Source organism: Rhinopithecus bieti, unplaced genomic scaffold, assembly GCF_001698545.2.
Source record: "Rhinopithecus bieti isolate Rb0 unplaced genomic scaffold, ASM169854v2 scaffold_13184, whole genome shotgun sequence".
NCBI classification, from domain to species: domain Eukaryota; kingdom Metazoa; phylum Chordata; class Mammalia; order Primates; family Cercopithecidae; genus Rhinopithecus; species Rhinopithecus bieti.
In genome coordinates this window covers 1,247,185-1,253,391 of record NW_016807417.1, presented here as the reverse complement: position 1 = coordinate 1,253,391, position 6,207 = coordinate 1,247,185, and positions in this window count along the sequence as shown.

The following is a 6,207-nucleotide window of genomic DNA, read 5'->3' as shown; positions in this document are numbered from 1 at the left end:
TTAAAAAATAAAAGATGCCTCTGTGTTTTATTTTCTATTTTCTTCTGAATGTTCTTTTTCAATAATCAGTCTAAGGTATAGCCATAAAGATGGTAGCATTGAAAAAGAGTCTCCCACATTTCAGTCCTGTGCGTAATGCGAGTGCCATGAAAGGTGGGAAGCCGCCTGAAGCTTTAGAAGCTATATAGAAGAAATCCAGAGAGAAGAGCAGGGTGGAGAATAGGACACAGGGAGGTGATTTCAAGTCTAGTCTAGTCCTGTATCTTTCACAATGACATTTTTGTTATTTTTCTCTAATCCTTTTCTGTTGTCTTGCACACATCTAACCCAGCAGTAAATTTTTAGCGTTTTATCCCTATTGGGTCTTTTGAAAAGAGTTGTCTTAACGCTTTCCTTTCCACAGTCATTTAATCAGTTTACATAATATTTAATGAAACTTTATAATTAAAATAGCCAGCCAGGCATGGTGGTTCATGCCTGTAATCCTAACACTTTGGGAGGCAGAGACAGGAGGGTTGCATGAGCCCAGGATTTCAAGACCATCCTGGGTATAGCATGACCCTGTCAGATAGATAGATAGATAGATAGATAGATAGATAGATAGATAGATAGATAGATAGATAGATAAAACTAGCTGGGCATGGTGACTCACACCTACGGGCCCAACTACTTGTGAAGCTGAGGCAGGAGAATAACTTGAGCCAGGAAGTCAAGGCCTACTGCACTCCAACCTGGGCAACAGAGTGAGAGCCTGTCTTAACAACAACAATTACAAAAGCAGGCACAATGTATTAAAGTTGGCCCCACATCATGGTGAACTAAAGTGGGGATTTATCCTGTCCCTATCCTCAGAGTTATGCTCAAACAATATGGATGCCTCTAGAGAGGGACGACTTTCTGTGTTCACTGTCATCTTACCAGTGTGGTTATTGAAGGAACCCTGGCTTCCAGTTCCAGGAACTCCAATTAAATGCTCTAGGACATCAGACATAGATCAGCTGCTTTGAGCTTCAGTTACACCAAATCTAAAACAAAACCAATTGCAAACCTTGGATGTATCTGTTAACTAAAGACAATGTTAATACCTTAATAGCTCTCCAAACTGATCCCCAGGTTACTAACCAATCTTTTAGAATAAGCTAAGCTTGCTAATCTCTTTTAAATGCACTGACAGCCCTTAGTAGGCTGAGCACAGCCCACAAGCTGCTCACTAGTTGGCTCTCTTACTTCTCTCACCTTCTAAGTTATATGTCTGCAAGGACTCAGTTGTATTAGTTTTGTTTTCATCAAACACATTTATGGTTGTACTGGCTATTCTCATTAAATAATTTAAACAAATATTATATACTGATTAAATGAGTGTAGGGGAAACAAAAAAATAAGCATGAAACACTAGAAATTTGCTGCTAAGTCAGCCGTGGACAAAACCGCTAAAAAGGTTTAGACAAAATAACAATAAAACTCTAAAAAGAATCTGCACTTAGATCACTCCACAAATATGTGAAGATATGGGGGCCCATTTAAAGAAAGAGAAAATAAACATTGTAAGTGTTGCATTCTGGATAGAGTATATGCAAGAAAAACAGTTTCAGACTCTAACCAACAAACCCATGCTTAAAGAAAAAACCTTGACCTTGCATAAACTGACTTGTTTGATTAACCCAGCAATGTCTTATTCACACTGAATAAGAGGTCTTTTGCTGACTGAGAAATCGATTTAATAAAATAAATATACCTTCAGTTAATTATTCAATGTAATAATCATAGTATCTAATATATTTATCACATATTTAAACATAAAAGTGAAGGTAAAGCAGCAAATCCTTGAACATTTATATCCATCTCATATATTTATCCCAATGTTAGTGTTCATTTGATATGATAAGATATTCTTGTAAAAAATGTAATGAAGTATTGGTATTATGGTTATGGAAACTTCAGATTCACATAGACAGGTTTAAGCCTTTGCTCTCTCTTGGGCAAATTACTTAACCTCTCTCAAATTGTTTCCTCCTCCGTAAAATTGGAATCAGGCTACCTTGCCAAGGGTTGCTGTGAGGATTAGAAGTAATGTATGTAAAGTGCCTTACTGCCGTGGTTGGCACGTGATAGGCTCTCAATTGATAGTAGCTTTTTTTTCTTTAGGAAGATATTGTAACATAAACATCCTGTGACTTTAAGTTTTAGAAAAATAATCAGTCATCAGGACTTCAACTGGATTGTCATTATCTTCCTGAAGCCATGTGTCCAGGATATATCAGTTACACTTCTATGAACAATGCACCTATGGCCACCAGGCCCGGGCCTATCAGGGATGGGCTTCCAACTGGGACTGCGGACTCCTCAGCTTTATGCAGTGATCCAGGTTAAAGAGAGCAAGGGGGAGCAGGCCTCTGAGTCTCTTTCTGGAATATTAAGTCAGCTAATTTAAAAATATATATTTATCTTATGCAGAGAAGTGCGGCACTCAGTCTTTCCACTTCTCTGTTTTCTCTTTTCCTACCTTTTGCCTTCTCTTTCTTTCCTACAAAGCCATAGGCAAGTTGCTTGCTGTACTTACGTGTTTGTTTCATCTTTCTTTCATCTAATAAATATTGATGGAGCATCCACTATGTGTTTCATGTATAAAAATGTGGAACACAGTAATGAAGGATGTCCCTGCCCTTGAATTAATAATGGTAATGACTAACATATATTGATCACTTACTCTGCTAAGCTCTGTCTCTAAACCCTTCATGAACATTATCTCATTTTTAAAAACCCCAATTCTTTTAGCAATCTCACAAGATAAATACTATGATTATCTGCTTTTTACAGGGGAGGAAACTGAGGCTTAGCAAAATATGTAACTCGTTGAAGATTAAAAATCTAGTCCGTGGGGCACCTGAGAGCTTATATTCCTAAGAACCTTATTATGATACGACTGACATGGCTTGAAACAGAAACAGATATCTTAAAAAGATAATTACAGCCCAATAAAATAAAGTCTTCCCTATTACGAGAGCACAAAGGAGAGGCCGGGCGCAGTGGCTCACGTCTGTAATCCCAGCACTTTGGGAGGCCAAGGTGGGTGGATCATGAGGTCAGGAGATGGAGACCATCCTGACCAATATGGTGAAACCCTGTCTGTACTAAAATATAAAATTAGCTGGGCGTGGTGGCACATGCCTGTAGTACCCAGCTACTCAGGAGGCTGAGGCAGGGGAATCGCTTGAACCCTGGAGGTGGAGGTTGCAGTGAGCTGAGATCACGCCAGTGCACTCCAACCTGGCAACAGAGCAAGACTGTCTCAAAAAAAANAAGTCTTCCCTATTACGAGAGCACAAAGGAGAGGCCGGGCGCAGTGGCTCACGTCTGTAATCCCAGCACTTTGGGAGGCCAAGGTGGGTGGATCATGAGGTCAGGAGATGGAGACCATCCTGACCAATATGGTGAAACCCTGTCTGTACTAAAAATATAAAAATTAGCTGGGCGTGGTGGCACATGCCTGTAGTACCCAGCTACTCAGGAGGCTGAGGCAGGGGAATCGCTTGAACCCTGGAGGTGGAGGTTGCAGTGAGCTGAGATCACGCCAGTGCACTCCAACCTGGCAACAGAGCAAGACTGTCTCAAAAAAAAAAAAAAAAAAAAAAAAAAAAAGAGAGAATAACTGCCACTGAAGGACCACTAAGAAAGGCTTTATGGAGGAGACCTACTTATGAAGGTTAAGTAGGGGTTTTCTAGGCGAATGAAATAGAAAAAACTTATAGTATTCTAAAAGACCATAAAGTATGTGAAAAGCAAACAGGTGTGGCAAAACATTAGATAATCTGGAGGAGAAGTTCAGTGTGATTTGAACAATATAGTGTGTCTGATGGAGTGTGGTGGACCAAAAAAGTCTTAGAGATAGATTGAGGCCAAATTGAGAGAGGCCTTGAACATCCCTTGAGCTCTGGAACTGATGTCTGCCACTTTATACCCACTAGCATAAGGAGAGAAGGGAAATAGGTATTAACGTTTAATGAGTTTTCTTAAATGCCAAGTACTATACTTCATGTCTTATTTATATTATTAATAATATTTCATTTAATATAATGAAATAGTTCTCACAACCATACAAGGAAGTAGGCTCCATTCATCGTCATCATTATTATTATTCAGAATATACTAATTATAAAGATAACATTCACTGGATTTTCGCAAAATGAACATACCAATGTAACTAGCATCCAGATTGGAAAACAGAATGTGGAACCCCAGAAGCTACCTTGGGTCCTCCTGTAGTCATTACACTTCCAAGAGTAACGCTACCTGACTACTAACCCTGTAGTTTACTGTTGCCTATTTTTGAACTATAGAAGTAGATATTGCACTTATATGATTCAAAATATTATATTGGATAATATTTTATGTATAGTGTATTTTCTTCAGTGTAATGCTTGTGAAATTCATTCATGCAGGCATATGCAGTTGGAGTTCACTCCTTTTCCTTGCTCTGTGATATTCCATTGATGACTCTGTCAAACACTATTTATCCAGCCTTGAAGACCTTATTATTATCTTCCTTTCAAAAAATGATAAAACCAAAACTTGGATAGGTTAAAAAACTAGTTTTAAATCACAGAACTAGAGAGGAGCTGAACTAAGACTAGTCTAATATCATCTTATTCTAAAGGCTAAATGGCAATATAATATGTGGTTTGAATCAATCTCTAGTCAACAATAATTTATTTAGTGCTTGCTCAATAAATTACACAATAATTTATTGTGTTCCAAGTACCTTTTTAGCTTCCAAGAGCATAATAAGAAACAAAGCATATTATCTGCCCTGCTGAGAAACATTCAGACATACAAAAAGATAACTTCAGTTCCCAGTAAGTGCTATGAGGAAGATACTCATAAACATACATGGAATACTGACTTTGTAGAGGGTCCCGTTCTGTTCTGAGTACTTGACCTGTATTACTTCATGTAATTCTCAAAACGAATCCATGTGGTACGTACAGCAGCTGGTCCTGTGATCCTTATTTTACAAAGGAAGGGCTGAAGCATGGAGACTTGACGTACCCAGCCTTGTGTCCCACAGATAGTAAAGAGAGGAGCCAAGTTCCAATCAGGACAGTGGGGCTGCAGGCCCTGCACACATAGCCACAACTTTACGAAGGGTAAAATAATTTGTGAAGGGTAAAGGGATTTAGAATGGGAGGCAGATTGTTAGGAAAGGCCTCCGCAAGGGGGGAATGTTTGAGCTGGAAACCCAAATAGTAAAGAGGAGGTATTTATTCAAAGATCTGGTGAGAGAAGGACCCAAACGTAAGAAGCGGCAAGTAGAAAGATAAAAACACCCCGAGTCAGGAATGAACCTGGCATATTTAAGGATCATAAAGAAGGAGGAAAGTGGAGGGAAATAAAGCCTTGGTCAAGTGCACGTTGGGAGTTCTAGAGACATGGGTTGGAACACCATCTTAAGCCTACACCAAATGCCATTTCTCCTTCTACATTTCTAATCAACTGCATTGGTTTCTTATGTGGAATGGGTATAATGATGCACATAAAGGCTTAGAACACTGACAAGGGAAGTCGCACGTATTCAAAATTTGGTGTCTTCCTGCTCTTGCTCTTCTCCAATGTCACTCCTACCCTGATGGCGGTGATGAAACCAGGAACAGAATAGGAGGAGGCCAGTGGGTTGTGTAAGAATGTGATTAACTTGTATTTTCTCAGAGTTGCCCATCTGCTATTTTTCACTACTGATCGCACATTGCCAGCTGGGGTTTGAAGCTGTCATGAAGGGCATCTCAGGTCAGAATCCTTTTCACATTCATGTGTCAGATGTGACAAGGAGTCAGAGTAAAAAAAAAAATAGAGGACAAGAAGAACATGAGGCTCAATGAAACTTTACCAGGATACCTCTGAAGTCTGGAGCTGTGTTTCCAGGAAAGCCAGAAATCTGTTGGGGTTCCTTTCAGATGAAAAAAAAAAAAAAAAAAAAAAAAAAAAAAAACGGCCCCTGTTTAGGAGCAGTTATTATTTGTGAGGTAGGATGCTCTACACTGTCTCAAGGTGAGAAAATGTTATGTGCTCCTTGTAGGTATGAGCCTGTTCTAATTATATGCCTCCTTGATTATTGTTCTGCAGATTGATTAGAACCAAATTCAAGACATTTGTAGATCACGGTTCCTGGACACTTCTATATGTTAGCAAATCAAGTATGATTTATCCCCGGAA